The sequence below is a fragment of the Triticum urartu genome, chromosome 4 (genome assembly GCF_003073215.2).
Source record: "Triticum urartu cultivar G1812 chromosome 4, Tu2.1, whole genome shotgun sequence".
Taxonomy (NCBI): domain Eukaryota; kingdom Viridiplantae; phylum Streptophyta; class Magnoliopsida; order Poales; family Poaceae; genus Triticum; species Triticum urartu.
In genome coordinates, this window is record NC_053025.1 from 481,646,475 (window position 1) to 481,667,248 (window position 20,774).

Below are 20,774 nucleotides of genomic sequence, written 5' to 3' on the forward strand. Positions count from 1 at the left end.
AAATCTATACCATTAGCCCTCTGATAAACCGGAGGAGCCTTTTACCTTCATAGTTATACTCCGGTTTAACAGTATCTGAGTACCCCTGTCCTGGTATTACCTTTTATCCCTTATTGCATTGGTCTCCGATTTATGCCCTTTCGCATATCAGTATGTTTCTTACTCCATTGTATCTTGCATATCATCATGAGTGATTTATAAACCGGCCTTTCGTTTTCAGCTTGCTTGTTTTGCAATGGCCAAACAATTCACTGCTTGCAACTGGGCTCGTTCCCGGGTCACCGAGACTCAGTTGAATGAGATGGTCAGCATCGACTCCTTGCCTAAGAAAACTGAAATTAAATGGCGAGTTCCAGGAACAGAAAATCCTCCGACCCAAAGGCAGGGTGAGGTGGTGGTTTTTGTTGATCACATAAGCCGTGGCTTCAAACCGCCAGGGTCAAAGTTTTACCGGGATGTGCTTGGCAATTTCCAACTCCATCCCCAAGACATTGGGCCCAATTCAGTATCCAATCTATGTAACTTCCAGGTCTTCTGTGAAGTGTACTTGCATGAAGAACCAACTGCAGAGCTGTTCCGGGACTTCTTTCACTTAAACCGGCGCACATAATTTGTAAATGGCCCCAATACTAAACTCGGTGGTGTCTCAATTAAAAAGCGGAAAGAAGTTGAATTTCCTCATGCCAAACTGCACAGCCACCCAAAGGAATGGAACCAGACTTGGTTTTATTGCAGAGACACTTCGCCTGAAGATGAAAATCCCCTCCCAGGCTTTCGTGATCACCGTCTTTCCAACACCCATCCGATGCTGCAACGCTTAAGCTCCGCAGAAAGGGCGAAATATGCCCCTCAACTCGCCAAACTCCAGGCCTTTATGGCCAACGGTTTAACAGGTGTGGATTTCGTGCACTGTTGGATATCTTGGAGCATCTTGCCTCTAAGTCGGCGTCCCAGTTTAATGTGTGAGTATACCGGTGAGGTCGATGACCCTCAACGCCATTGCAACCTTCAACTATCCGAGGAAGAAGTCACTGAAGGCGTAAAGAAGATTTTGAATGAATCGGAACTGGTCTGTAGTCAAACCGGTTTGAATCCCTTCTATACCAAGAACAAACCGCCTGCTGTAAGCATTATACTTCCTTTTCATCTTTAATATTTTTACCTTGTGCAACCTGTAATCCTTCTTATGTGTATGTATGTATAGGGTGATGACCCCTTCTGGAAACGGAAAACCGTAGAAAAAGCGGCAAAGCCGACAGGGGATAAAGCGGCCAAATCTTCTCGCCCCAAAACCAAAGCTGTCAAATGGACGTCAAAATGGAAAACGGCTGACCGGATCAACATGGAGCTTGATGATGACACTGATGATCCGGAAGTTGAGGTAGAACTTGACTCACTTGGCTCTCTTTTCATGCATCTCATTAACAATGATCTTCCTCAGGAGGACGTAGAAGGCAGTCAAGCTGATGATGTAGAGGTAATTACCCTTTCCTCCGGTTCAGACTCTATGCCAACACAAAAAACCCGCCAAGCAGTCCGGAAAGTAAGCTTTTCTCATCCTCTTGCTCACTTTGATCCAACATTTATTTTGAAGACTCAGCAGCATGAAGCTCGCCGGACAACCCGGCACAGTGGCCAACAGGTCACTTCAGTTGGTTTACCTAACACCCCGGCTCGGAAATGCCGGTCTGAGGTCTCTCCTACTCCTGACCACTCTTACCCCAAGGCAGGTTATTTCAGACAACCTCTTAATCCGTCCGATTCAAATTATCAGGTGACACCTCCCTCATCATCTGGTGAGTCGACAGCAACTCAGCTCCCTCCTCTAAAAACTATGGCAAGGTAAGCTGTAAAACCTTTTCCTTCAATGCGTCACAGAACTTGGATAATATGTTAATCCTTTTATATTGTGTTTGCAGGGCCAAAGCCAGACCCAGCAAGAAAGCTCGGGTCGCCAATCTGCCCGAAGACCCGGCCACTTTTGAAGAAGAACCCAGAGGTGAACCGGAACAAACTTGTGAACCGGAGGGCCTTCATCCTGAAGCCGCTTCTGATGAACCGCCTCCTCAAGGCCAAAACACCAATGAACCAGCAGATGCTGAACCTGCCGCGCCTGATACTGAACCGGCAGAGCCAAACCGGGCTAGTCCGATGAGAAATACTGAAAATCCATTGTCACCAGCCAAACACACTGAAGGCCAAGGAGACAATGTTATTATTACTGGAATGTGCCACAACTCTCCCGGCCATCCCATCATCTTGGCTCAACATAGTGCCAAAGAAGAGCAAGCTGTTAGGGAAAAAGGCAAATGGAGCAGAGATTTATCAAGCTATGCTCATCTCAACGCTGAAGAGCTTCACTCTGGCTTCTTGAACCGTCTGCACTCAAACCGGGACTATGAAGCCGGTTTGGTGAACTTGATGAAAGAGCGATATGAGGTAAATTCATCTCCCTTTGTTTATTGATTCATAGCTGAGACAATAGCCCAAGTAGCCCCCAAGGTCCGTATTATGATGTTAATCATAAACCGGTTCTTTGTAACACTTCAAGTTTCTCATCCTTGATCCTCAAAATGTCAGGTTTCTAATAAAAACCAAGACTCATCTTTTAACAATTTAGATAACCTTGTGCAGCATAGCCTCCAAAGGCCGGTTTAACTGGGTAAGTTAATCCGGGTTTAATCCATGCATCCACTTTAGAACAGACGCACATTAGTCCCCAAGTGTCCAGGATAATGCTTGTATTGTTCTGGAGACTTATATAAAATGCAATACTTTAGAGCGAACAGGCATTAGCCCCCAAGTATGAAGTGCATAACTTGTTATACGCTTTGTACTTAGAACATATCTAACTTGTTGCTTAATATACCTTCAATGTTGCAGGCTGAACTGAGAAGCAAAGATGCCCGAAATTCTGACTTGCAAGAGAATGTGAAGTCACAACAAGCAGAGGCTGCAAAAGCCAAAGAGGAGCTGACCCAAGCCCTGGCTGTAATGGAAAAGCTGAAGGAATCTTTCAACAAGGATCGTGCTAACTGGGAAACCGAAAAATACGGTTTAACCAAAAGAGCTGAAGACGCCGAGGCAGCCCTGAAACCAATTCTAGATGAACTAGCTGGCTTGAAACGGCAAATCAATGCTATGACTTATGCTATCTTTGGTAAGTATCCGCTTTATGTGTATGCGTAAGTTAATGAACCTTATCACTGACCAGAATGCGGATACAAATCTTTGGCAGGTACTCGGATTGCTCATCTTGGTACGGACATGCGGATGAAGCTCAAAGCGGCGTATACTTTGGTTGAACAGTTGTACTCTGGGTCTCAGCGGGCTATTTGCACGGCAGCTTACAACAAACCAGCCCCAACTTTAATTAAAGAAACACTTGAGAAGCTGGCTATGTTACCAGCCCGTATTGTCGAATTGAAGAAGGCAGCTGCTAGAGCAGGAGCTTTAACCGCACTTATTCGAGCCAAAGCCTGGATTCCAGACCTTGAAGCAGAGGATATTATTAAAGGATACCCAGGTGTGAAGGAAGATAGTTGAAACTTCGACAATGATGACCTCCGGCGGCTGACCAAACAGATGCGGCCAGTAGCAAGCAAGTTGGCCGATGATACAGACTTGTCCCATTTTCAACCAGTTTATGACGCTGAAGGGAAAAGAAAGCCGACCGTCATCCATGAAGTTGAAGAACTTGTGCCTCCGATTCGTAAGCACACTTATGCTCATGATATTAACCCCTCCAATCTTATCCATGAAGAAGCAGTATTTCAAGCTTTAACTGGAATCGATTGGTCGATGGTTGATTTCCAGTGTCTGGGGAGGGATGAAGAAGTGCCCACACCAACTGACCCTCAACCATCAAACCGTCCAGACGAAGCGTCCTAAACTGGTCACCGGTTTACTGGCCACTGTGTGCCGATATTGTTAAAAACAATTATGCCATTGGAGCCGCTTTGAAAGCTTCTTGTAATAGGATAGTCAAAACTCTGTTATTTGCCATGCCATCGAGCATGTTTTGTAATGCCTCGTGACAACTTGTGCCACCTTTTGGGATATTTATGCATAACCCATGATGAATTGTGTTCCTGGGTACAACAACTTAAAAGTATCCAGCGGTTTACCGCTAGACGGGTCATAATGTCCAAGAAGTGTACAATACATAGATGAATAATCGAAGTGTTTGTACAAAAAACAATATTCATAACATACCTCATTGGTTGACCAATGGTGTATACGGAAAAGGTGTTAATACCAATCCGGAACGTTGATAACCCCATCTTTGTAATACCGGTCTATATAGTAAACCAGACCGGGATAACTACCGGGTTTTGTTTATAACACTGGTGATTTAGTCAAACCAGAGCGGGTCAATAAACACCAGTTTATAACTGATCATGTGCCGACAACTTGTAGTTGAAAAGCAAGCCGAGTCAAGGACGCCGGGTTATCAAAAGAGACTTATGAACTCCAACAAATAAAACTCAACAAAGGAAAATATGCAAGGCTTTTTACGAGCTGCTAGGCTCCAAATCGAGGCTTTTCATGGGCTGCCAGGCCTCTGAGTTAAACCATTTAGCAAAGACTTTTTAGATGGGCCTCTGATTAACCAATCATTGTTTTAACTTTGACAAGTTCAAGGTCTGTAGAAGATTGACTTGTCAAACGTTCGGCGGGTCATACCAGGATTACCAGGACAGGAGTGGCTTACTTGATGAAGGCAGGTTAACCCGGGGTTTTAGGTGAATACACCAGGCTTCCAAGCCGTGGCTTGATAGCCAATTACAAGGGTCCTTTCAAACTCTCTGTTGCTTTGCAAAAAGAGCCCCCAAGTAACTTTGTGAGCTGTGCTTAGTGGGTGCCCATGGTTGAGTATGTGCTTTGTGCAACACTCTCTTTGGCCCCACACATTTTCCCTTGTGGCTTAAACGCCTATCAAGAGGTGTAGCTATGGTGTGATAACGATCAAGCCCCCTAGTGACATCCCTTCCTGGTTTTCAACCAATCAAGGGGTGTAGCTATGGTTCAGATATGAACAAGCCCCCTAGTGATTTTCTTTATATTCGTGTGGCTGCTGAGACCGGATTAACAAAAAACTCCGCTTTCTCAGTAAACTCTTGTAAGAACACACATGATGTAAAAAAGAACAGATACCCCGCTTTAACGGAGGTTCCAGTTTATTATATAATATATACATCGTCATAAATATGTACATATGAAGAGCCTATGCTTAAGTATAGTAAGGCCAAAGAAGATCTATGTTCCACGGCCGCTTGGTCTCCTCCTCTGATTTACGTGAATCTTTGTGCTCTCGAACATCAATGAGGTAGTATGACCCGTTGTGCAGATTCTTGCTGACCACAAAGGGTCCTTCCCAAGGTGGAGATAACTTGTGCATATCAGTCTGATCCTGGATGAGCCGGAGCACCGAATCGCCTTCTTGAAAGGTTCTAGTCTTAACCCGGCGGCTGTGATAACGTCGAAGATCTTGTTGATAAATCACCGAATGTGCTGCTGCAAGATCACGCTCTTCATCTAACATGTGCAGGGAATTTTGACGTGCCTTCTCATTATCAGCTTCAACATAGGCTCTCACACAGGGCGAGTCGTGACGGATGTCACTAGGAAGAACTGCCTCCGCTCCATAAACCATGAAGAAAGGTGTGTAACCCGTAGACCTATTGGGTGTGGTGTTGATGCTCCATAACACAGAAGGTAGCTCCTCAACCCAACAACCCGGTGTCCACTTTAGAGGAACCATAAGCCTGGGTTTGATACCTTGTAGAATTTCTTGATTTGCCCTCTCTGCTTGACCATTAGACTGGGGGTGAGCCACCGATGCTAGATCGAGCCGGATGTGCTCACTTTGACAAAATTCTTCCATCTCCCCTTTTGACAGGTTAGTACCATTATCAGTTATAATGCTATGTGGAAAACCAAACCGGAATATCACCTTTTTGATGAATTGAACAGCCGTGGTTGCATCACAATTGCTGACTGGCTTTGCTTCCACCCATTTGGTGAATTTATCAACTACTACTAACAGGTGGGTCTTTTTGTCCTTGGATCGCTTGAAGGGTCCAACCATATCAAGCCCCCAAGTCTCAAACGACCACGTTATTGGAATCATCCTCAACTCTTGAGCCGGAATGTGCGCACGGCGGCCGAATTTTTGACACCCGTCACATCTCTTGACTAAATCCTCCGCATAAGCATGTGCCGTCAACCAGTAAAAACCGTGGCGAAAAGCTTTAGCAACCAAAGACTTTGAACCGGCATGGTGACCGCAATCCCCTTCATGGATTTCTCACAAAATCTCACAACCCTCTTGAGGAGAAATGCAACGCTGAATTCCTCCTGAAACGCTATAGCAATGACTCCCCGTTGAGTATGGTCATGGACTTGGAATGCCGGATTATCTGTCGAGCCAACGTTTCATCGTCTGGTAACTCGCCCCGATTCATGTAAGCCAGATATGGGATTGTCCAATCCGGTATGGCATGTAAAGCTGCTACCAACTGGGCCTCCGGATCAGGAATAGCCAAATCTTCTTCGGTTGGTACCTTAACTGACGGATTATGCAATACGTCAAGAAAGACATTTGGCGGAACCGGTTTACGCTGGGAACCAAGACGACTTAAAGCATCTGCCGCTTCATTCTTCTGCTGGTCTATATGGTCCACCTGATAACCCTTAAAGTGTCCAGCCACTGTGTCAACCTCTCGCTGATATGCAGCCATGAGTGGGTCCTTAGAATCCCAAGTGCCAGACACATGTTGCGCCACTAGATCTGAATCGCCGAAGCACTTAACCCGGCTTAAATTCATCTCCTTAGCCATCCGGAGACCGTGGAGCAAAGCCTCATATTCAGCTGCATTGTTAGTACAAGGGAACATTAATCGGAGGACATAACAAAACTTGTCACCTCGTGGGGAAGTTAGTATGACTCCAGCCCCCGAGCCCTCCAACTGTCTGGACCCATCAAAATGAATAGTCCAATATGTATTATCTGGTTTCTCTTCAGGTGCCTGTAATTTTTTCCAATCATTGATGAAGTCCACGAGTGCCTGGGATTTGATCGCTGTGCGGGGTATATATTTGAGCCCATGAGGTCCAAGCTCAATAGCCCACTTGGCAATCCGGCCAGTTGCTTCTCTGTTTTGAATGATCTCCCAGAGGAGCTGAACTGACCACTATGATGGGATGGCCCTAAAAATAATGTTTAAGCTTCCGGCTTGCCATAAACACTCCATACACCAGCTTCTGCCAATGCGGATACCTCTGCTTTGACTCAATGAGCACCTCACTGATATAATAAACCGGCCGTTGAACCGGATATTCTTGCCAAGCTCCTTGCACTCTACCACAATAGCTACGCTAACAGCCCAGGCATTAGGAGCCACATATAGTAATAATGGCTCTTTATCAATCAGTGCTGCAAGCACGGGAGGTTCAGCTAACTGCCTCTTCAGATCCTCGAACTCTTTATCAGCTGCCTCGCTCCAGACAAAGTTATCTGTTTTCTTAAGCATCTGATATAAAGGGATGGCCTTCTCTTCAAGGCGACTGATAAACCAGCTCAAGGCTGTAATCCGGCCGGCCAGACGTTGAACGTCATTGATACACGCCGGTTTAGCCAAGGATGTAATTGCTGAAATCTTTTCCGGATTAGCCTCAATGCCTCTGTTTGACACCAGAAAACGCAAGAGCTTGCTTGCCGAGACACCAAAGACACACTTCTCCGGATTGAGCATCATCTTGTAAACCCAGAGGTTGTCAAAGGTTTCTCGCAGATCGTCTATCAATGTTTCCTCCTTTCTGGATTTTATCACAATATCATCCACATATGCAGAGGAGTAGCCGGGTTTATCAATGTTGGGGATATTATCAATGTTGAGGAAACCTTTGATAGAATTTTATCCAGAGACGGTGGGCGCCAACTGTCGTGGGTTTGTCACGGCAGATGTCCTTGTGAAAGGACTTAGTCGTGGAGCCATCGCTACGGGTTAGCTTAAAGGGGTTAAACCGGACAAGGGGACACGGGGAATTTTATACTAGTTCAGCCCCTTCAAGGAATGTAAAAGCCTACGTCTAGTTGTGATTTGTATTGCTAGGGTTTCGAAGGCCAGGGAGCGAATCTGCTTTGTCTGGCTCTCGAGTTGTTGTTCGTCCCTAAACCGCTGCCGGGTTGTCCCTTTATATACATAGGTTGACGCCCGCCGGGTTACAGAGTCCCGAAGCCGGATCATAAACGTGTCCGGTTCGGTCTCTATCCTTCCTATCTTACAATACAAGTTACATGACCAGGTCGGTCTGTATCTACAGGCTTTAACCCGCCTTTGGGCCTTGGGCCTCCGTAAAGCGCCATCATCCTTGCATCTTCATGGGCTTATAATCTTCAAGGAGTTAACCCGGCTACTCCTGGCCAGTTTACATCCAGTAGTAATATCCCCAGCAACTCCACAAAATGGGTTGCTCAGACCAGCGTAAATACTGAGGCATTGCCGGTTCAACAGAGTTTACCGCCCTCTTGTGAAGCTTCTGATCACGCTTACACAAACTAGTAGTGAAAACATGATATTGCCCGCTATTTAACTGCTTGGGATTGCTCTGGTAACCCGACTTGTGCTGCTGCTGCTGATTCCCCTGATGGTTGTAGCCTCCCTGGTTGCCTTGGTGCCCTTGACTGATGTGTCCGGTTTGGTTGCCTTGAAACCCTAAACCGGAACCACCACCTTCGTAACCCGGCCCGTGGAAACCACCTCCTGAACCGCCGGGCGGGCCGTTATCATACTGGAACATACTGGAATTCTTGAAGTCTCGCATGATATAACAGTCCTTCCAAAGATGCGATGCTGGCTTCTCCTTTGATCCATGCTTTGGACAGGGCTAATTTAACAGGCGCTCCAAATTGGGGCCTGAACCTCCACCCCTCTGGGGCTGCTTGCTCTTACGGCGCTGGCCATTCTCCTGAGCATTGGTGTTAGCAACAAAGTCCAAGCTGTTGTCGGCCTTGCGCTTACCGTTGTTCCCATGGCCTGCCAGATTATGCTGCTGACCCTTGGCGTTGCTGTTCTTCTTCCCTTTCCCCAGTTTGTCCTCCTCTGAATCCGGGTCCTTGGTATTATCTGAATCGGCGTACTTAACCAAAGCGGCCATGAGCGTTGACATATCATTGCAGTGACGTTTGAGCCTTCCTAATTTCTGTTTGAGCGGTAGGAAACAACAATTGCCCTCTAGTGTTAACACTGCGGTGTCTGCATTGATACGATCTGAGGAGTGCAAAATCGCTGAGACCCGTTTGACCCAATGGGTCGTGGACTCCCCTTCCTCTTGGACACAAGCGGCTAGATCCACGATTGACATCGGCTGCTTACAAGTATCTTTGAAGTTCTGGTTAAACCGGTGCTTCAATTCAGCCCTTGATCTGACAGAGTTAGTTGGTAAGCTCTTCAACCAAGTACCAGCTGTTCCTTCCAACATCATGGTGAAATATTTAGCACACACTGCCTCATCCACATCTAACATCTCCATTGCCATCTCATAGCTTTCCACCCACGCCTCTGGTTGTAAATCGGCGGTGTAATTTGGTACCTTACGAGGTCCCTTGAAGTCCTTGGGCAGTCTCACATTACGCAAAGCGGTGGGGTGAGGCATGGCACTCCTAAGGAACTGAACACCACACCTGGCTCTACTGAAGCGGTAGGGTGAACCGGAGTATGTTTTCATGCTCCGTGTCGAGCTGCTAACTCGGCCTCCCGACGTGCGCGACCGTGGTCCACAACATCCTGCGCATTAGCACCTCCCCCTGCAGGGTTGTTTCCTCGCGGTGAATTTCGGCGACGTGCGCTGCTGGACACAGCCGGTTCATCCTCTACGTGTCTGCTATAGCTCCGGCTTGGACGGGGAGTGGAGTGAATCCTTTCACTACTTGTGAATATGCCTGCTGTTGATTTAGCGCTGTTTGAAGGAGATCCCTGGCCCGACATGCTTCAACCGCAACTGGTGACTCGCCGTCGGTTGGGAGGGCTGCCAGGCGTGAAGCGGTGTCCATAATATTGTCCAACGGGTTGGAATAATGCCCGGGAGGTGTTCGCACATACTGTGGCACAACGTTGTTCTGGCGAGGCGGGTCCATTGTGCGCGGTTGAACCGGCACTCCTGTTCCCGTTGCCTCCGTCCGGTTTAGTATGGGTTGGTTACCAGTTCCTGCTCCTGGTGTGTTGAAGATATTTTGCGGCTCATAAACCGACGGGAGACGTGATCGGTACCTTCTTATCATGACTTCCTCAGAAGCATTCTGATCTAGCCTAATCCGATAGGCCTGTGCTTCCAATTCAGCCCGTTCTGTGGCCATCCTAGCGTTCTCCGTCGCAAGGTCCGCTTTAGCCTGAGCTATCTGATGTTTCACTTTTGCAATATCCGCATTGTGCTGATCCCTGGCTGCTGCATCCACCTCTGCGGCCATCAACATTGCCAAAGCGTCGAACAAGTCAGACAGGACTTGGGCTGGAGGCGGTGCAGAGCTTCCTGCCCCTGCCGGTGTGGGCGTTGTTGAACCGGAGAGTATTGCTGCGGCGGCCAATGAATGAAGCGCTGATTGTGTGCCGGCCATGAAGATGGCGGCCCGGTTCGGCAGATCAGGGGAATCCGGAATACTGTTGCCCTCGGATCCTCCATCAATCCGGCCGTCCTACAGCTGATAAAGCGATTCGGTCTCTCCAGAAGACTCGTCATGGGAACAAACCATGGTCTCTCCATCGGACGCTGGCCCGTCCTCGTATCTTGCTCCATGGATGACATGTACGAAAACATGCCTTGTCGCGGGCTGAACCGGCGAAGAACTTGCACGCCGAGCCGTTTCGATGATGTCGGTGCAGATGTCCGGCTCAGGGGCCGGTTCGCCGATCTTGCCGATGAAGACATGAATCCCACCGAAGGGGACCCGGTACCCGTACTCGATTGAATCAGCCTCGGGACCCCATCCTGCATTGTCGATGTAGAGCTTGCCGCGATGACTCTTCGTCATCCGGCCCACAGCGTATCCCTTAAGTCCATCAAAGCTGCCCTTCAAGAACTCAAAACCATCGTGCGATAGCCCCACGGTGGGTGCCAACTATCGTGGGTTTGTCACGGCAGATGTCCTTGTGAAAGGACTTTGTCGTGGAGCCATCGCTACAGGTTAGCTTAAAGGGGTTAAACCGGATAAGGGGACACGGGGAATTTTATACTAGTTCGGCCCCTTCAAGGAAGGTAAAAGCCTACGTCTAGTTGTGATTGGTATTGCTAGGGTTTCGAAGGCCAGGGAGCGAATCCGCTTTGTCTGGCTCTCGAGTTGTTGTTCGTCCCTAAACCGCTGTCGGGTCGTCCCTCTATATACATAGGTTGACGCCCGCCGGGTTATAGAGTCACAAAGCCGGATCATAAACGTGTCCGGTTCGGTCTCTATCCTTCCTATCTTACAATACAAGTTACATGACCAGGTCGGTTTGTGTCTACAGGCTTTAACCCCCCTTTGGGCCTTGGGCCTCCGTAAAGCGCCATCATCCTTGCATCTTCATGGGCTTCTAATCTTCAAGGAGTTAACCTGGCTACTCCTGGCTGGTTTACATCCAATAGTAATATACCCAACATGATTCTCATCAATACGGGCGTGGGTAACCCAACCGTGCCGTTTACACAGCCCTCGGGAGCAGGCGAATTTTGAGGCGAGTGGGGTGGCGTTCAATATTCACTGCCCTTATAAGGAGATAAGATTCCCCTTTCTTCTCCCACGCCTTCTCTCTTCTTCTGCCTTTCCACCCTTGAGCTCCAGTGCCCAAGTTCTCATCTGTCTCCCACTCGAGAAAGCACTCAACCATGTCCAGATCCGGAGGTCAAGGCAAGTGGATGGCCTCCTCCATCAAGGAGGAGGACATCGCTGAGCTTCGGGCAGCTGGGTATCTGGCGAAGGAAATTGCCCACCGTCTTCCAGCCCAAGGACAAATCCTTCCCACACTGAAGCCCGACGAGAGGGTAGTGTTTCTCCCCCATTTCCTCCACGGGCTAGGGTTTCCACTCCACCCCTTCGTCCACGGGATAATGTTCTATTACGGGATAGACTTCCACGATCTATCCCCGAACTCCTTCCTCAATATCTCGGCGTTTATTGTCGTGTGTGAGGCCTTCCTCTGCATCCACCTCCACTTCGGGCTATGGCTCAAAACCTTTAACGTGAATCCTAAGGTGGTGGACAGACAGCACGCAGAGTGCGGGGGTGCCATGGTGAGCAAGCTCACCAATGTCTCTTGGCCAAAAGGCACATTCGTGGAGTCTGTCAAGGAATGGCAGAAATAATGGTTCTACATCACCGAACCCCGCGGCGCCACCTGGGCCGCGACTGCTGCATTCAACTCCGGCGCTCCTGTGCGACTTACCTCCTGGGTCGAGAAGAGCCCGAACTGGTGTTCGTCAGACGAGCTGATTGCGCTGCAAACACGCATTCAAAGCATGATCGATAGGGACATCAAGCTCACCGACATAATTCAAGTGATGCTGGTGCGCCGGATCCTCCCTTGCCAGAGCCGAAGCCGCCCTGTATGGGATTTCAACCCAAAAAAGCACCACACCTTGGAAAGGCTCTTCGAAACAGCTCACGAAGATGCCTGGAAGTTGCTCTTCAAGGGTAACGAGATACCGCCGGCCACAGATTCGGACCGTGGCCACGACATAAATCACCTCCCCAATGAGGTATGTTATTTTCAACACATCCCCTACTTGCTTGTTTCAAGGGTGATATCTAAGCTTTTATTATCATTGCTTTTTTAGTACTGGCTGAAGAAGGCGAAGCAGATCCGGTGTCCGGCTCCCCTGCCTAAAGAACCAGTCATCCCGCGCTTAGCGAAGATGCTGGAGCCGGCGCCTTATAAGGCACCAGAGAAGAAGGCCACAAGAAAGGCCAAGGGGGTCTAAAGTGGCCCCCGCCGCAAGGGCACTTCGAACGTGACGTCCGAAGACAAGGCCCGTTCCCCCGCCGCCGAAGATGACGAGGATGAGGAGGAGGAAAGCGACTCTCCCCTTGATGGGGGGAGGAAGAAGAGGGCGGCCTCCACGACTCTGGAGGCAGAGGCGCCCAAGAAGGGGAAGGGCTCCCTCGCGGATAACTCCGCATGGGACATCGACAACAGTCCGGAGAAAAGCCCCCGCGCTAAGCCTCAGGCCGCATCGTAAGTACTAAGACTTGTATCCACCCATAAAGTTTCTCCTGCTTACTGCAATTAAATGATTGGTTACGTTTTATTGTAGTCCGGCCCACAATAGCTCCCCGCGATCCTCGTCAGGAGGGTCGCTGGATTCCAAGGCGATGGCCAGCGATTCGCCGCCAGCCGCTCACTCCCCCAAGGCCAAGGATGATGCGGAGGTGCTGTCCTGAAGGACTGTTCCAGGCGGGGGAGAGGCTCAGGAGGCACCAGAAGGTGAAAATCCCGTTGCCGGACACCAAGGGGATTCAATCCCCATGGAGACTGGTGGGGAGGGCTGAACTCAGTTCGACCCTCAGCCGGACTCTATTCCGGAGACCGAGGCTGCTCCAGAATCTGGCATGCGACCTCCTTCGGAAGAAGGGAGGATGCTAGTTCCCCTGGTGACCCCTATCCAACCAGGGGCACCGGATAATCTGTTGGAAGCGCTGCAAGGCGCTTCCATTGTGGATGAGCACTGTGTCCTTATGGGCACGGTAATTGAAAGGGTTTAGTCCGCCAAGAGTGGACTAACCAAAGCCTGCAGCAGCAAAAAAGGAGAAAATCCCCAAATATAGAGAGTAGCCCCTGAGAAATTGTTCAGTTTTCGAAAAGAAAAATCGGACAGAGGATCAATCTCCTATTGCAGGAAACTAACTAAATCTGTCTGAAATGTATGCACAGGCGTCGCTGTTGGCCACGGCCTCGCACACTGCCGAAGTCTCTGGACTAAAGCAGAAACTGGCAGAGGTCGAGGAGGAGCTGGGCCAGGTGAAGAGGCAGCTCCAGGAAAGACAAGGTGAGTAATAACCTATTATGGATTCAAAAAAAAGAAAAGGGGAAAATGATATGCATTGGTCCGAATACCATTATGTGAACAGAGGCGACGACCGAGGTTGAGGCCTTGAAAGCGGCCCTGGTCAAAGCCGAGGGGAGGGCTGTCAAGGAGCAGTCCGCCCGTAAGAGGCTCAAAGACCGGGTCAACGAAGTCCAACAGGAGCTCCATGACGCGATGAAGAAGTGTGAGACCTTGGAGCATAATGCGTCGGCTCAAGAGGCCGAACTTGTCGAGGCTCGTAAGAGTGCGGAGGTGGCCCAGATTGAAGCCCAGGGTGCCCTCCGTGAGATCAAGGAGGCCAGAAAGATCGCGGCGGGTAAGGCATTCAAGATGCAAAGCAGGAGTGTGAAGAGGAAATTTCTTTTACTAACCCAGATTCGGAGTTCTCCAGGGGCCTTTGCTGATCTGCCACGCAATGTGACCGACGCTGCAGAGTTTTTCCGAGCCGAACAAGGGAGCTCCACGGAGAAGCTGTTCTGGTTGCAATATTGCGTGCCAGAACATCCGGTCCCCTTTAGCGATCAGCTGAAACAGCTGGTCAAGCTGCACAGGGTGGCCGAACTGGCCATGAAGGATATGATAGTCCGGCTATGGCCAGCCGAAGCTATTCCCAGCAGCTACTTTGACCTCGTGAAGAAGCTGGTGGATGCCTGTCCTCGGCTGGATGTCATCAAGCGGTCCGTCTGCATCGAGGGCGCAAGTCTAGCCTTCTCTTATTGCAAGGTCTGGTGGCGAAGCTGGACGCTGTCAAGCTAGCGACCGGGGGGCCGCCAGAGGGCAAGGAGTACCACACACCTGAACGATACTTCGGCGATGTCTTAGAGGGGTCCTGCATTGTTGCAGATCATTGTGGGAAGGACACCATCTTTGAATGAATGTATTCGAGCCCCCTCTGCCTTGTATGATGAAATAAAATGTTTATGCCATATAATGCTTGTTATGTTTTTAAATTTTTACTTCATGTGTGGCCGTGTTGTATAAAATCTGAGGGTTAACCAGTTGTCGACTTATGCCCCCACGTAGATAGTACGGGGGTGTTCGGGATGGAATCTAAACAATCTTGATCCAATTAGATGGTCCTTGAAGGAGTTGTTTAGCGCAACGAACCAGGCAACCAGACTATGCGGCTATAACACCCTCATCTAGCCATAGGAGTGAGACAATAAAAACATGGGCGCAACCCCTAGTATCCGAACTAGAGTGCTATAAGCGTCTGATCGGGAAGTACCAATCCTTCGTGTAATGCGGAAGAAATCTCCAATGATTTGCAACCTCCGAATAGCTGACTGGCTCTCGCCGAATCATGACAGTCAGTTTTCGGCTTTCTCTACTGAGGTGCTCCTTTGGATAAACCAAGGCACAATGGCAGTAGTTCTCCCTTTACTACCTTAGCCGATTTAGCGGAACGTAAGGTAGCAAGCACCGGAGCCGGGCAACCCAACTATTGACCAAAGACATGATTCGGAGCCAATGCTTATAATGCTAAATTCGGGGTGCCGAACTATACTTATAAAAAGTGTTCAGACTTTTGTTGCCGTAATGTGGGGTGCTATGATGCCCCTGGCAAGCATCGAGTGTACCAAAGTGTACAGGTGCTACCTGATAGGATTACCCACAGGTGAGCTGAAAAGAAAAAAAGAAAACAGAAAAGGTACAAAAAAGCTGGAGTCATTGATACGTCTCCAACGTATCTATAATTTTTGATTGTTCCATGCTATATTATATTCTGTTTTGGACATTATTGGGATTTATTATACACCTTTATATTATTTTTGGGACTAACCTATTAACTGGAGGTCTAGCCCAGAATAGCTGTTTTTTTTTGCCTATTTTAGGGTTTCGCACAAAAAGAATATCAAACAGAGTCCAAACGGAATGAAACGTGATTTTCGGAACGAACATGATCCAGAGGACTTGGACCCTACGTCAACCAATCAACGAGGAAGGCACGAGGTAGGGGGCGCGCCTACCCCCCCCCCCCCCCCCCCCCCCCCAGGCGCGGCCTCCAGCCTCGTGGGCTCCCTGTTGCTCCACCGACGTACTTCTTCCTCCTATATATACCTACGTACCCCCAAACTACTAGATACGGAGCCAAAACCCTAATTCCACCGCCGTAACTTTCTGTATCCACGAGATCCCATCTTGGGGCCTTTTCCGGAGCTTCACCGGAGGGGGCATCGATCACGGAGGGCTTCTACATCAACACCATAGCCTCTCCGATGAAGTGTGAATAGTTTACTTCAGACCTACGAGTCCATAGTTATTAGCTAGATGGCTTCTTCTCTCTTTTTGGATCTCAATACAAAGTTCTCCCCCTCTCTTATGGAGATCTATTCGATGTAATCTTCTTTTGCGGTGTGTTTGTTGAAACCGATGAATTGTGGGTTTATGATCAAGTTTATCTATGAACAATATTTGAATCTTCTCTGAATTCTTTTATGTATGATTGGTTATCTTTGCAAGTCTCTTTGAATTATCAGTTTGGTTTGGCCTACTAGATTGATCTTTCTTGCAATCGGAGAAGTGCTTAGCTTTGGGTTCAATCTTGTGGTGTCCTTTCCCAGTGACAGTAGGGGCAGCAAGGCACATATTGTATTGTTGCCATCGAGGATAACAAGATGGGGTTTATATCATATTGCATGAGTTTATCCCTCTACATCATGTCATCTTGTTTAAAGAATTACTCTGTTCTCTTGAACTTAATACTCTAGATGCATGCTGGATAGAGGCCGATGTGTGGAGTAATAGTAGTAGATGTAGGCAGGAGTCGGTCTACTTGTCTCGTACGTGATGCCTATATACATGATCATACCTAGATATTCTCATAACTATGCTCAATTCTGTCAATTGCTCAACAGTAATTTGTTCACCCACCGTAAATACTTATGCCCTTGAGAGAAGCCACTAGTGAAACCTATGGCCCCCGGGTCTATCCTCCATCATATTAATCTTCCAATACTTAGTTATTTCCTTTGCCATTTATTTTACTTGCATCTTTTATTTCTCTTTATCATAGAAATACCAAAAATATTATCTTATCATATCTATCAGATCTCACTCTCGTAAGTGACTATGTAGGGATTGACAACCCCTTATAGTGTTGGTTGCGAGGATTTATTTGTTTGTGTAGGTGTGAGGGACTTGTGCGCGGCCTCCTACTGGATTGACACCTTGGTTCTCAAAAACTGAGGGAAATACTTACGCTACTTTGCTGCATCACCCTTTCCTCTTCAAGGGAAAACCAACACAGTTCTCAAGAGGTAGCAAGATGGATTTCTGGCGCCATTGCCGGGGAGATTCGTGCAAGACAAGTCAAGATTTGACTCCCGACAATGAGTCACTTGTGGCGCCGTTGCAAGTCAAGACATACCAAGTACCCATCACAAACCCTTATCTCCTGCATTACATTATTTGCCATTTGCCTCTCGTTTTCCTCTCCCCCACTTCACCCTTGCTGTTTTATTCGCCCTCTCTCTCCATCCTCCCTCTCTTTCTCTATTTGCCTCTTTTTGCCCATTTCTTGTTTGCTTGTGTGTTGGATTGCTTGCTTGTCACGATGGCTCAAGATAATACTAAATTGTGTGACTTCACCAATACCAACAACAATGATTTCCTTAGCACTCCGATTGCTCCTCTTACCGATACTGAATCTTGTGAAATCAATGCTGCTTTGTTGAATCTTGTCATGAAAGATCAATTCGCCGGCCTTCCTAGTGAATATGCCACTACCCATCTGAATAGCTTCGTTGATTTATGTGATATGCAAAAGAAGAAAGATGTGGACAATGATATTGTTAAATTGAAGCTATTTCCTTTTTCGCTTAGAGATCGTGCTAAAGCTTGGTTTTCATCTTTGCCTAAAAATAGTATTGATTCATGGAATAAGTGCAAAGATGCTTTTATCTCTAAGTATTTTCCTCCCGCTAAGATCATCTCTCTTAGAAACGATATTATGAATTTTAAGCAACTTGATCATGAACATGTTGCACAAGCTTGGGAGAGGATTAAATTAATGATACGTAATTGCCCTATTAAATCCTTGTTTTGCAATATGAATCTTGATAGTGATGGGACTGAATATGATCCACCTTTACCTAGACGGCGTTCCAAAAATTCGGAGTCTTTAGATCTTGATGCTAAAATTGTTAAAAGTGGGATTGAAGAAGTCAAAACTTTAAATACTAATGAACCACTATTTTGGATTTCAATGAATTTAATTATGATAATTGCTCTTTGATAGATTGTATTTCCTTGTTGCAATCCGTGCTAAATTCTCCTCATGCTTATAGTCAAAATAAAGCTTTTACTAAACATATCGTTGATGCTTTGATACAATCTTATGAAGAAAAACTTGAGTTGGAAGTTTCTATCCCTAGAAAACTTTATGATGAGTGGGAACCTACTATTAAAATTAAAATTAAAGATCACGAATGCGATGCTTTGTGTGATTTGGGTGCTAGTCTTTCCACGATTCCAAATACTTTATGTTGTTTGCTAGGTTTCCGTGAGTTTGATGATTGCTCTTTAAACTTGCACCTTGCAGATTCCACTATTAAGAAACCTATGGGAAGAATTAATGATGTTCTTATTGTTGCAAATAGGAATTGTGTGCCCGTAGATTTTATTGTTCTTGACATAGATTGCAATCCTTCATGTCCTATTATTCTTGGTAGACCTTTCCTTAGAACGACTGGTGCAATTATTGATATGAAGGAAGGGAATATTAGATTCCAATTTCCGTTAAGTAAAGGCATGGAACACTTCCCTATAAAGAAAATTAAATTACCTTATGAATCTATTTTGAGAGCCACTTAAGGATTGCCTACCAAAGATGGCAATACCTAGATCTATCCTTGCTTTTATGCCTAGCTAGGGGCGTTAAACGATAGCGCTTGTTGGGAGGCAACCCAATTTTATTTTTATTCCTTGATTTTTGCTCCTGTTTAGTAATAAATAATTTATCTAGCCTCTGTTTTGGTTGTGTTTTTTGTGTGTTTAATTAGTGTTTGTGCCAAGTAGAACCGTTGGGAAGACTTGGGGAAAGTCTTTTTAATCTTGCTGTAAAAAACAGAAACTTTAGCGCTCACGAGAATTGCTGCCATTTTTAGTTGGAAAGTGATATTTAGTTAATTCTTTTTGAATATGATTAATAGATAAATTACTCACGTCCAGAAATTTATTTTAGAATTTTGGAGTCCAAGATCGTGCGTTAGCTACAGATTATTACAGACTGTTCTGTTTTTGACAGATTCTGTTTTTCGTGTGTTGTTTGCTTATTTTGATGAATCTATGGCTAGTAAAATAGTTTATAAACCATAGAGAAGTTGGAATACAGTAGGTTTAACACCAATATAAATAAAGAATTAGTTCATTACATTACCTTGAAGTGGTGTTTTGTTTTCTTTCGCTAACGGAGCTCACGAGATTTTCTACTTTAAGCTTTGTGTTGTGAAGTTTTCAAGTTTTGGGTAAAAGATTTGATGGATTATGGAACAAGGAGTGGAAAGAGCCTAAGCTTGGTGATTCCCATGGCATACCAATATAATCTAAGGACACCTAAAAGCCAAATCTTGGGGATGCCCCGGAAGGCATCCCCTCTTTCGTCTACTTCCATCGGTAACTTTACTTGGAGCTATATTTTTATTTACCACATGATATGTGTTTTGCTTGGAGCGCCTTGTATTATTTGAGTCTTTATTTGTTAGTTTTACACAATCATCCTAGCTGTACACACCTTTTGAGAGAGACACACATGATTCAGAAATTGTTAGAATACTCTATGTGCTTCACTTATACTTTTGAGTTATATAGTTTTTGCTCTAGTGCTTCTCTTATATCTTTTAGAGCACATTGGTGGATTTGCTTTATAGAAACTATTGTTCTCTCATGCTTCACTTAGATTATTTTGAGAGTCCTACAAAACAGCATGGTAATTTGCTTTAATTATGTTAGGCATTCAAAATTAATAAAAAATTTCTTATGAGTGTGTTGAATACTATGAGAAGTTTGATACTTGATAATTGTTTTGAGATATGGAGATGGTGATATTAGAGTCATGCTAGTTGAGTAGTTGTGAATTTGAGAAATACTTGTGTTAAAGTTTGTGATTCCCGTGGCATGCACGTATGGTGAACCGTTAGGTGATGAAGTCGGAGCATGATTTATTTATTGATTGTCTTCCTTATGAGTGGCGGTCAGGGATGAGCGATGGTCTTTTCCTACCAATCTACCCCCTAGGAGCATGCGCGTAATACTTTGCTTTGATAACTTATAGATTTTTGCAATAAGTATATGAGTTCTTTATGACTAAGGTTGAGTCCATGGATCATACACACTTTTCTTCCTTCCACCATTGCTAGCCTCTCTAATACCGCGCACCTTTCGCCGGTATCATACACCCACCATATACCTTCCTCAAAACAGCCACCATACCTATCTATCATGGCATTTGCATAGCCATTCCGAGATATATTGCCATGCAACTTTCCACCGTTCCGTTTACTATGACACGCTCCATCATTGTCATATTGCTTTGCATGATCATGTAGTTGACATTGTATTTGTGGCAAAGCCACCGTTCATAATTCTTTCATACATGTCACTCTTGATTCATTGCATATCCCGGTACACCGCTGGAGGCATTCACATAGAGTCATATTTTGTTCTAAGTATTGATTTGTAAGTAAATAAAAGTGTGATGATCATCATTTTTAGAG